Source organism: Camelus ferus, chromosome 4, assembly GCF_009834535.1.
Source record: "Camelus ferus isolate YT-003-E chromosome 4, BCGSAC_Cfer_1.0, whole genome shotgun sequence".
In the NCBI taxonomy this organism is placed as follows: Eukaryota; Metazoa; Chordata; class Mammalia; order Artiodactyla; family Camelidae; genus Camelus; species Camelus ferus.
This window is the reverse complement of record NC_045699.1, coordinates 36,745,056-36,757,790: the sequence shown is the minus strand read 5'-3', so window position 1 is coordinate 36,757,790 and position 12,735 is coordinate 36,745,056. Positions and strand designations below refer to the sequence as shown.

At 38.1% G+C, this 12,735-nt stretch overlaps 1 protein-coding gene across 19 annotated transcripts in view; it reads right to left on the bottom strand.

Moving 5' to 3' along the window:
* Positions 1 to 12,735, bottom strand: part of TMC1 (transmembrane channel like 1) — a 310,690-nt gene that overhangs the window by 221,945 nt on the left and 76,010 nt on the right. For 5 of the 19 annotated variants that reach the window (XM_032477833.1, XM_032477844.1, XM_032477845.1 and 2 more), the window contains exon 3: positions 6,621 to 6,710. The exons of the other annotated variants lie outside the window; for them this stretch is intronic. The gene's annotated coding sequence lies outside the window, so the exon portion shown is untranslated. The remainder of the gene's footprint in view (positions 1 to 6,620; positions 6,711 to 12,735) is intronic. 19 annotated transcript variants of the gene reach the window in all.

Below are 12,735 nucleotides of genomic sequence, written 5' to 3'. Positions count from 1 at the left end.
AGTAATAGCAACAGCTTTGAAAGTCTTTCAGTGCAGTTCATCTAACCTGTGACATCATTTAAATGTAGTGACTCACATTTGCGTAGGACTTCAGGACTTAACAATATTTTTGCATTTGAGCCTTACACAACCCAGGGAGATAGAGAGAAGAGGAATTGTTACTATTCCTGTTACACAATGGAGAAAATCAAGCCTCTTTAGAGGCCAAATGATGACTAAAACTAGATAGCTAGTAAGGGGAACCTGGCTTGTCTGATTCCCAGGCCTGTGTTGTTTTAATACACTATTTTGTCTCTTTCCAGCTCTTATGTGACTTCCCACCTACCCATGCTTGCAGCATAGTCAGCATTTATATTTTTCTCATGGAAGGTAAATCAGAGAGCAAGAAGCAAAACAGAGGAGGGAATTTAGAGGATTCTCTGGGTAGGTTGCTCGGGATATAAGTACTCATTTAAATCTCTATGAAGAGTGCACATAGCCTTTACAGGAAATACCATATATATTTTGCAGCCCAAATTCAAGTAACAATTAATGTTCAGAACAGGAAAAATTAGTAGCCCAAGAAATTTTTCATAAATTCTGCGGTGAAGGTCCGTCTATTTTCAAAAACTCTCACCTTTATTGATGTTATTAGTGCCCAAGAGTACTTGAAAATAGGCTTGTAATCCTACAGATATGATTAGATATCACATTTTTGCATTTCATGAGCTCCCTTAAAGCCTAAGCCAGGTCTTACTTGCCTTTATATTATTGCTGATAAGCACAGTGCCTTGAGCGTAATAAGCACTCAGTAAATATTTGGTTTTGTTGTTAAGCATTTGACAGATACCTTTAAGCCACCAGAGGTTCTGATTTAGTTATTATATCTCTCAACAGAATTCTAAAGAACACTTCATTGTTCTTGACACACACAGAGACACGGTTTGTTCTGTAATAGATTCACTAATAAAAGTTATGTTTGCAGTTCTATTTCCAACCACAGCCCTTGATGATTAAACTGAGTCTTTAACTGATCAACCATTATAACTTGGTAATAAAGGTCTGTGTGTATGTGTGTGTGTGCCTGTGTGTGTGTGTGTGTGTGTGTGTGTGTGTGGTGTGAAGGGGTAAAAAAGACTAACAACAGGCTTGGATTTTACAAGCATGTGGGCCTTTCTGCATTACTCCCTAGCATGGCTTCCTATTCCTTCTCTCACTATAAAATAGCACTTCTCAGCCAAATAATGTTTGTTTTCATTTAAAATTTTAAAAATACTAAAAAAAAATAAAAATTAAAAAATAAAATAATAATGATTAAAAAAATTTAAAAAATACATGTTATATACTTTAATATACATTTATGTTATATAAGCATATATATAAAAAGGTAGACTTAATACTCATTTATATGTTACATTTTATAATTATAGATAAATACATGCATATATTCTTACATATTTGTGTGTGTATTTTTTTCTGTTTCCCAAAAGAAATATTAAAAAAGGCTTATTTAGTGAATCTACTCATTATTGCTTCCTTTTATTTTATGATATCTTAAGATCAATAAACATGTACAGACATTAGTATAATTTATATAAATCCTGAAGGATCAAGTATTATCCTTCAGAAAACATTTTATCAATTAGGATATTTCAATGTATGGTGACAGATGTTAACTAGACTTATTGTGGTAATAATTTCACAAGGTATACAAATATTGAATCATTATGTTGTACACCTGAAACTAATGTAATGTTTTATGTTAGTTATACTTAAATTTAAAAAATAGAATTTTTCAATCAAAAACGAAAAGCATCAGAATTCAACCCAGGCTCAGCAAAAGGAGACTGTTATGTCGAGATAGAACAAAAAATCTACAGGAAGGCTGGAGAATCAAACTCAGAGCCAGGACAGGGTAGGAACTAAGACCACTGAAATTGCTCGACCTTCTTTTAAGGCGGCTGCTGCTGCTGCTGCTGCTGAAATTAATAAATGCAATGCCAATCACTGCTATTTTGTACTCAAGTCTCTTCATTCAGTGTTCAGAGCCCTAGGAAAGAGAACTCACTTGGCTTAGCTTTAGCCATATGCTCAGATTTAGTTTAGGATTAGGGAAATTACACAGCATCAACCACACAACCTGAGGTGGAGTCCCGAATGAAAGTGAGGACTACTCCTGGAACTGGGTTGAACACTCCTGAGTGACCACAGCCACCTCATGTAACTTTTATGGCCCCTCTCCTTTTGCTGCCCCTACACTATTCTTTCCATGCATGGGTCTACTTCTAAAATGCCCCAAAATAACATAATGTAACTCCTTTGCTACCTACATACTCACCACTTCTCCAATGCAGATAATTTAAATTCTCATTACCTCCTGCACTTGTTTCCAAGTCTAGGATCTCTTGTAAGGCATCCATTTCTCCTCTAGTTTCAACAAGATTCTATTTCGATGTGCAGTAAGTTGTGGATTAAGCAAGTATATTTAATCACCACCTGTTATGCATTTAATTATGTCTTCCCAAAATTTACATGTAGAAGTCCTCACCCCCAGTTTCAGAATGTGGTCTTATTTGAAAAACAAGGTCTTTATAGAGGTAATCAAATTAAAACAAAGTCAATAGTGGTGGGCAGGGAGCTAATTCAATAAGACTTAGGTCCTTATAAAAAGTGGAAATTTGGACTCAGAGACAAGGAATCCAAATTTATTTTAAGGAATTGGCTCATGAGATTAGGGAGGCTTGGCAAGTTTAAAATCTGATGGAGAAGGCCTGAAGCCTGAAGACTCAGGAAGACAGTTACCATTTGAGTTCAAAGGCAGTCTGCTGACAAATTAGGAAGAGCTGATATTGCAGATAAAATCTGAAGGCAATCTGCTGCCAGAAGGCTCTCTAGCTTGGGGGACATCAGCCTTTGATTCTACTCAGGCCTTCAACTGATTGGATGAGGCCCATCCACAATATACCTTACTCAAATACTTAAGTGTAAATCTCAACCAAAAACACTCTCAAAGAGAGATCCAGAATAATTTTTTTTAGGTTTTTTTTTGGGGGGGGAGTAAATTAGATTTATTTATTTATTTTTAGAGGGGAAACTGGAGCTTGAACCCAGGACCTCCTGCATGCTAAGCATATGCTCAACAATTTGAGCTATATCCCCACCCCCAAATAATTTTAACCAAATATCTGGGCACCCTGTGGTCTAGCCAGGTCAACACATAAAATTAACCATCAGACATGGCCTTTCCTCTGTGTGTACATCTCAGTACCTCTCTGTGTCCAAATTTCTTCTTTTTATCAGACCAGTCAGATTGGATTAGGACTCATTCCACCAGCGTCATTTTAACTTAATCACTTCTTTAAAGGTCTCTTCAAATACAGTCACATTCTGAGGTACTAGGGCTTAGGGATTCAACATGTGATTTCAAGGGGTAGGGAGACACCATTCAACCCACAACACTATGATTACTGCTAAACTTTACTAGCACTACCATCCCACTACTACTACTGCTGTACTCCTCCTCCTTGTCCTCTTCCTACTATTGACACTTCCAGAAAGTCTCTTCATTTCAATTTTCTGTGTTTCTATGAAATAGATTGCATACAGAAGGCACTAGGAAGCTCAGGGTTTCCACTGAGACTGCATACAAGTTCAGCCAGAGTTCACAGAACACAGTTTAGATAGCTCATAAAGAATATTTCAAGATACAGGAATTTTAGTAAAGGAGGAAATGCTATACTATAAAGTTAGGCCAGGAAGATTGGAAAAACCAAGACCACCCTCCAGACTCCACCCTCAGGGGGGAGTCTGAATCTATTAGTGGTTACCAACAGGAGAGTTACTCAGCTCAGAGAGCCCAAACATTGACTCACCAGCAAGGGCTAAAGACTCACCAGCAGTTGTTAGATGTCACAGGGTTCCTCACTTGAATGGCTGGTCTGGTTTCCTCAACAGTAAGAGCCTAAGAAATGTCTACCCTTCACTCCTTTTTCAAGCATTAATTACATAATTGTGTTTACCAGTTTTATGGTAATCCTTAGAATATCATTGAGGAATATTGCCAATGAAGGACTAAGTAGTGAATCCAAGTACAAAGTACTCCAAATACACATATGCGCTCATACCCCCAGATCTTTTATCAGGCCAAGAGATAAGGGGTTTTCTCTGCTTCATCTTATATTCCACGTAAATTCAATTGTACACACAAAAACAGTAAGATTCCCAAAGATGAACACTGAGCCATTTTTAAATTCAGGTCCTCCATGGTACCTCATTCAGTGTCTTTTATATCATCTCTGTTCAGGAAATATTTGTTGAGTTTAGTAGAGAGAAGACTCTCCAAATTCTGAAGATGCTGGCTCTACTCTGCTCTCTCTTTCATTCAAAAATACGTGCCACGTGCAGCTACCCTGCTAGTCATCAAACAAGGTCACATCGCGGACTTACCCTGAAGTTGAGAGTCTATAACAGAGTGAATAGTTCAAATCAGCCTAACAGCTATGTATTCGGCCTGTGTCATGTGAAAGACGCTGCAGAGCTTATCATCCATTAAGGCAGGCCATGTGGACATGAATATCCATAATTCAAGGCAATTTGCTCTATTAATAGAGATACAAATAATGTACTTGGCATGAGAAATATGGTTAGGACAAGGCAAGAAACCGAAACCAGTGCCAGATTATAGAGCAGTTTGAAGGCTGAGCACTACTCTAATCACCACTGATAAATTCTTCTGTTGCCATTGTTAAAGCCTGAAAAAGTATGGAAACACAAAGCCTAGAGAGCCTTATTACCCTAATAGGCACAGAATGGAGCAGTTTGATAGTACTGACACCACTTCAGAGAATAATGCCATTTTTGATAAAGATCCCAATCTCATTCTCTCCCAAATAGTCAGTCATGAACCAAATATACTAATTTCTTCATATTTTAATTGACATTATAGAAGCAAGCCAGATATAAAACTCTTTAAAGCCATTTGTAATAAAATAAAAATTGTTAAAGGGAGAATATTTACACAATTCCCCCGAGGCCACCATTTGGTCACTATAAGACCGCTTCAGTCCTCCCCATTCCCCTCTACCTCTCAGACTGATGTGAGAGGAGGAGGGGACAAATCAGACAGGGGTGAAAGCAACTCACAAATAAAGAGTTGTAAGAGAGGGGGCAGGGAAGATAGCAAAAGCCAGATGGACTGGGGAGAGGGAAAGCTTGGATGGGGAAGGTGGATAGAAATGGGGACGGGGCAGCTAGTTGTGAATAAGAAAATGTAAAAGAATTGGGAGGGGGGAAAAAAAGTAGAGGAAAAGGACATGATGGTTCTAATTTGGATCCCCATAATGTGCTTTGAGAGATATAAGTAAAGAACAGATTTCCTTTTTAATTTGGGGGAAGAGGCAAGATAGCCTATTGAACAGTGTTTCTGAAATTCCACACTCTTCAGAGACTGAAACCTTGGGGTTCCCAATTTATTAGGATTGCAATAGAACTTAAAATATTTTGATCAAGGTGAACTGCAACACATGTGTACTAGACATTGCCGAAGCAGCAGTTAAGTTCTGATTTAACCCAGAAAACTATTTTCTTAACCTAGTGATACAATTTCAAGACAATGGATCTGAAAATGAAACATTTTAGGGATTCTAATTAGGACATGGGTGTTTGTTGTTGTCTAACTACCTATTATTTTTCCCAGAAGCAAGCCACTTGAAGTATCTAGGTCAGAAATGAAAACCTCTCCGCACCAACTGAATCGTAAATGCAAGCAGTTAATGAAAGCTTCATTTCTTTACAATCTATAGAATACATTAGCTAGTTAATGTTGATCTTCTAAAGAGCCATGCCTTTTATTTACAATAAAAAGATATGTATGTGCATGTGTGTATTCATGCCACATAAGTGGTGTACACTGATATATTTACCAAATTAATTTAAGCATGTAATAACCACAATGCCACAAAAAAGCCCAGCTTGCAATTTGCTTATTGTTAATATCTGACATCAAAAGTTCTTGGAGTCTCAAAGCTGTAACCTAGATAATTAAAAAACAAACAACTATTGCTCAGTGCTTCTGAAAATCTACTCCTCCACAAAGCAGGCTAAAAGATTAAACACAGGTTATTATACTTAAAGGTACTGAATATTTGCATTCAGACCCAAGGTAGCTCTAAAACAAGCAATTGGGTGAGTGGGAGAATCACACAATCTGCAGCAGATAAATACATGTCCAGAGGCCCTGACATCCACAAGATCAGTGTAGAAATAAGAATCTAAAGCAGAGGGAGAAAGACTCTTAAAGAAATATCTGTGCTGGGAACTGCTTATCATCATGGTTTGTAACAAGCCATCATTTGGTGCCTATTAACATGACAACCAGCTAGCAATTACTCGCTCAGAACCTGAGTACCTTTCAGATCTGCGTGAACAGTAATAACGTACAGATATGTATGTGCCATAAATGTAAGACCATAGTGGGAAGACCATTGCAGTCACACTTAAAGGAAGGATTTCATCCTTGAATTCAATGAAAGTTGAATGAAGTTCTAAACACAACTTCTCCCGTTCTCTGAGGGATGTGAAATTGTGCACAGCTCTCCTCTTGATAAAGACTTGTGGGAGGGAACAAAACCAGCAGCACTTACCTCAGCTTCCAACCTCTAGAGTCCATTTCAGTCCCCAGCCACGTCCCAAGGTTGGTCCCGGCAACCCAGAGATATGTTGTCTGGCCAGCACTGTGTTTTCAAATGGAGAAAAACTTACTTTTAAAATAAATCCAGATTTCTAGCATGTTGGGAAAAATTCGAAGATCCAGAATCTCTGAGTTGCTATGTTCACCTCAACAAGAGCTGAGTAGTTCTTGCTTCCTTTAGATAGGGCAGGTGTCCTCTGGTTTACCACAACCCTCACCTCTCCCTGATCCACTTTAGTTATGTGTGTTGCCTACCTGACCCTAAAAGCATGGGAGTTTACCACTCGGGGATGAACACCTCTCCTAAGAGCTCCAGACAAAACTGCCCGGAAGTTCATGCATTTACAAAAGGTTTCAGAAGTTCCAGAGCTTTCCTGAGTGTCCAGTCTGCTCCAGGGTGGGCTGCAAGACATAGAACCTTGCCTTATTTATATCTGGCTTTCTCATAGTCCACACGGTGCCTGTCACATTAAAGGCACTGTAAGTAAAAGGCAACATGTAAGTGTTGATTGTTAGAAGCTAAGTGTAAAATGGACCAGACTAAACCTCAAAGAGCTTTGAACATCTTTAGTTTACTCAAATCCAAATCTTTGGATCCTGGGTTGGCCTTAAATTGAAATAGTTCTGGATTGTTATGGGATCTCAGGGGTTGTGTTGACATGGAGGTCAGAAATCAGACACCCTGCATGGGGGTAAGTTGGTGTATAGTGGAAAAGGGACCTGACTAGTACAGAGGAGGAAAAAGTTCCCTCTACCCTCCGAGGTTCTGTGGCTGGCCTAAGAATTAAACTGACATAAGATAGACTAACTAGAGAAAAACATGTAAATTTAATTTAATATTTTTATGTGTACACGAGAGTCATCAAAAGGAAAATAAAGACTCAAAGAGCCGTAAGTCTGAAAGCTTGTGTATCTTTTTAAACAAAGAATAATAAACTATGGGGATGTGACAAGACAAAGGGTCTTAGGCCACAGATAGTAAATTATGGAACACTGACTAGGAAATATATGGGGAAACTAATGGGAGATAAGGGTTATTTTAGTAGGTTGGTTTGTACAGATCCATTTCAGTGTTGACTCCCAGTCTCTGGTGATAAGAATGTTCTTCTCTAAGTACAGGGAGGGCACCTTTTTCATAGGTCATGTTATGACCTGCTTTTAGGTAGAAAGGGGGAGGTCAGAGAGCCTGCCCTGCATATGCTATTTCTCAAGCACCTTCAGCTCAAAATAATCAAATCAACTCAAAGCCGTGTATTTTGGGAGGCATGTTCTGAACCCTTTCAATAGGCATTAGAAGTCCTGGATGTACTGATTCCATAGATAAGTGCTTATTTATTTCCTATTTACACTAAATGCTAAGGATACAAACATGAACACAAGATTCTTTAAAGAGTACAGCCCAGGTAGGGTTCAAATAGTTTCAGTGAAAGCCATGTGAACTTGGGTGTGTCATTTAACCTTTCCAAACTCTGTTATTCAGAAGCAAAAAGGCGCTGGCATGTCTGTTTCTTGGGGACTTATTTCTTGCTACAGTGAGAAACAACTGAAATAATAAGATTGTACACTTTGCAAACTGTGAAACACAGACAGCAAGATGATAGAATTGGATTCTTCCTGCCTTTGTGTCCTAGGGCTGTAATATAGTAAATTGCAATCAAAAAAAGTAAGCAATGAAACACACCCCACTCCAAATAGAGGTCTACAAAGAAATATCCCCAAAGAATCCGTTGCGTGCCAATCAGACTCAGGTAGATGGATGACACAAAGAGGAATCTGAGTACAGGTCAAAATATGTTTCCTGTGGTTGGGAGTAACAGAAAACTCTTCCTGACTCACAGTAGAGGTGTCTAAGGCAGAGTGTGTATGGTCCTGGGGAAATTCAGATGGTAGGAGAGAGTTCAACTTAAATGTTTGCTGGTAGATCCAAGAGGGAGCTGCCATGGTGGGACTGCATTACCCATTGTGAGTTTACATAAGCAAGAGAGATGGGATGTTTCCTATTGACCAAAGTGAGCTATTCAGGACAGAGTAACCTCTGTTATTCTTGTTTCCTAAAGAATTAGGCCCCATAGACATATGAGGTGATCTTAGTAGAAAGAGGCTAGTTGTACATCCAGCGATATCCAAGGACTGAGCAAGGAGATGCTAGTGAACACCTGGGTTAAAGACACATCCATGGAGGTAAAGTAACCTGCAGGAGAGAGGAACTCAGCAAGGAAAGAGTCCATGAGATGGCCACACAGAAGCAAGAGTCCATTTTTTGTCCCAAATCCCTGCCTGTCAGGATTTCCAAGAGAGACTAGCTTTAACCATCTGCCAAGTCAGAGAGCCAAAGTCCTCTAGCCAAGAGACAACAGTCTTATCCTTTTATCTCTCCCTTCTCCCACACTACATTTGACTCTAGGAAGGAGGTGAGCAGGGAGCATGAAAGAGGAAGAGGAGACAAACTTGCTTCCTCTCTCAGTGTAGGCTTCAGCCAAAATAGGAGAGAGTTCAGGATTTCAGATTTCGGGCAAGAGAGATTTGATGTTAAATTGTACCTGCAGTTTTGACTTTGCATGGCCCTAGACATTGTCAAGACGGAATTAAAGCTATGTTTATGACTTAAAAGGACCATAGGGCAGTTGTTTAACTTACTGAACAGAAAAGACAGGGGAGTAGGCTAGATCTTCACCTAGGGTCAGATGAAGATTACCCTCCAACTAATAAAGAATAAAGGGAAAGTAGGAAACATAAACAACAATGCATTTGATGAAAATGCACATGTCATTCACCATATGTATGCACCATATAAACAGGAATAATTCTGAGAAGCAGCAGCAGTTTTTCTTCTTCTTAAAAAGCAGCTTTAAATAATGAACTATTCCTGAAGTTGCCATAATCGACTTTTTCTACATCCTTTTTCTTAAGACAAAATGTGGGTAAAGCCTATTGACAGAATGATAATGGCTATAGGTCATGGCACAGATCTGAAGTTGAAGCTGAACTTAAGAGCTCGACAAAAATTGTATTAGAGAATTGTGGACCTCCCAAGTAATGTTGGTTGTCTCCCTGCTCCCTTGAAATGTAGGGTTTTCTTCAAATTTTGGAAACATGAGCAGTTGCTGTATCATGCCTCATGCCTCAGTGCTCAAGTTTCTGTGATCTGTCAGTCAAGTGGAATCCTTAGAAGCACCAACTGGCCCCACTTGGCAATGAAATTGAGTGTACATGGAATAATTATGCTATGCACCTGTGCCTCTATGCCACCCTAATAAAACTTCCAAAAGAGTGTCCCCTTTCTCCCCACCACCCTACTCAGGAAATTTAAATTTCTTATAAAGGAAATTAAAAAGAAAAGCTCTGTGATTCAAATAAGGATTACACTCAAGATTCTGCCATTTGGAGTATTCCTAAAAAAAATTTACTCTGCCCAGTCAGAGTAAGTCATCCTGTGGTTAATATATGGTTTAAACTGAAATCTGTCAAAGAAATTAGGTTTACTCCTTTACTTTAGCCTTGAAAAAATATAGCCCCAGGGAGTCTTAGATATAAGCTGTGTATACAAAACAGGCACTTTTTTCTTTTTAAATTGAGGATTATAAGGGTGGAAAAGGGAGAGAAAATGTCCTCCTTCTCTCCAAAGTCTTCTAGACTTATAATCCTGATTCCTTTTTTTAGGTCCCTCCTTCCCGCTCCTACATCTCCAAATTTTATCTAGAATAGTTTCAAGATTGATTCTTTGTTTCTGCTGTGTTGCCTTAAAGCTGTAATGCTTATCTTTTAGACAGTTACTACCGCCTCCTTTAACCCAGCCAATTGTCAGTGACAGCTGTGTTTTAAAAACGATCACTTTAGTGTCATAAAGATCACTGCTAATTAAACTCAACCAGAGTATTTGGTTTGTATCTGAGTGTTTGGTTTCTGTCCTTCATTGTGCATTTTCCCAAGATCTTCTTATCCCAAAGTTAATTATACCGAAAGACAGCAGATTGTCTGAACCTCAGGGGGGATTTTTCCCCAGTTTGCCTTTTTGCTATTATTCCTAGAGGATTATTCTGAATTGTTTGTTGAAAAAAGTACCTTGAAATGAAGACAGAATTTATGATAGAAGTTTCGGATTTTGAGAAGGTTCATTTTTAATTAACATTATTAAATGGTATTAAGCAAGTATCTATACAGAAATATATCTTACTGCATCTCACCATAGAGGGTAGCAACAGTCTTAGAAGAACCTGGGCTATATAGAGAAACATATACCTCATCAACCCGTTTGAACAGCTACTCATATGATATCATATACTTAAAAGAAATAGAAGGCATGGGCCATGGTCTCAGAGACCACACAATCTAGTTGAACGGAACTGAATCTTTTGAATTCCATAGACCAATAACTTTTCTAGGGGAAAAAAAATTGGGAGAGACAGATAAGATAGAGATGTCAACTTTTTCTTATGGCCAGTTTAATGATAAAAATGACTAATATTTTCAGAGTACACTCTATGTGCCACACATGGGTCTAAGGGCTTTATTTATTTCATCTGGAATTTATTGCAACCCTTCTGACATTTTATAAATATATGAAACATGGTTATTGATACCACCAATGTATTATACATATTTTACTATTGATATACAACTATATGTAGCATTGTGTGTGTGTGTGTGTGTGTGTACCATTATCATCCCCACTTTACAGGAAACTGAGGTCCACATAAGTCAGCAACCTCAGCAGCACTGGGATTTGAATACAACCAGTCTGGCTCCCAAAACCCTTAACCACTACTGTCTCACATCAGTTAATCTAGCCATTTCATGAAAGAGATTTATCTTAATACTAAAAGAGTAAACAAGTCAACTAATGACAAAATTAAGATTTGTTAGATACGATAGACTTAGCTTTATGAGAAAAGCTACATTGTCCTTATTTTTGTCACTTTGTATGGATCTATAAATACTGGAATTGGAGAGCCATGGAACAACTTTGAACAGACAAGATCTATACTTAGAAAGCGTAATGAAAATATGAGCCAATTTGTGATTCAAGTTAGCAGTACAGATCATAATCGCTAAAGAAGTGGAGCCCACTGTGGGTTGAAAGACTGAATGGTAGAAAGGAGTGAAGAGAGAATTTTAGACAGGACATAGGACATAGGAAAAAGGAAGGAAGGACATAGCAGGTGTATGAACAGCAAATATATCAGCTTGGTTGAATCAGAAATTTGACCCAAGATAAATGGCACAAACTATAGGCCCATGAAGTCTACCAGGCTTACAGTTATGTTTGTTTGGCCTGTATAGTATTTTTTAAAGTAATCTGTTTATTTAAAATATAACACATTTCCAGAAAAATTCACAAATTGTATATGTGCAGCTCAATGAATTTTCACGACTTTTGAACGCACTCATGTTAACTCTTCACAGATCAAGAAACAAGGAACAACTACTAGCACCCTATAAATCTCCTTCATGCCATTTTTCCAGCCACGACCCCCCAAAAGTAATCTCTATCCTGACTTCTATCACCATGGATTGGTTTTGCCTGTTTTTGAACCTTATATAAATGGAATCATACAGTGTATATAATTTTGTGTGTGACTTTTTTGTGTTAGTGAGATTCATCCATGTTGTTTCAAGTAGCAAACATGCATCCCTTCTCACTGCTGTATAGTATTTCATTTATAAATACACTACATTTAATTGATATTCTCTATTGTTGATGGACAGTTGTGTTGCTGCCAGTTTCGGGGTATTATAAATGAAGTTTTTCTGAACATTGTGGTACATAACTTTTGGGTCATGTATGTGTACATTTCTGATGGAAATGGAATTGCTGGATCCTAGTGTAGGTGTATGCTCAGCTGTAGTGAATACTACCAAGTAGTTTTCCAAGGTGGTTGTTTCTGTTTATACTCCCACCAACAGTATCTCATTGCAGTTTTAATGTGCATTTCCCTAATAATTATTGAGATGACCACTTTTTTCAGATATTTACTCACCATGCAAATATCCTTTTATAAAGTTCAAGCCTTTAACCTATTTTGCAATTGAGATGTATGTCTCTTTCTTATTGATTTGTAGATGTTTTA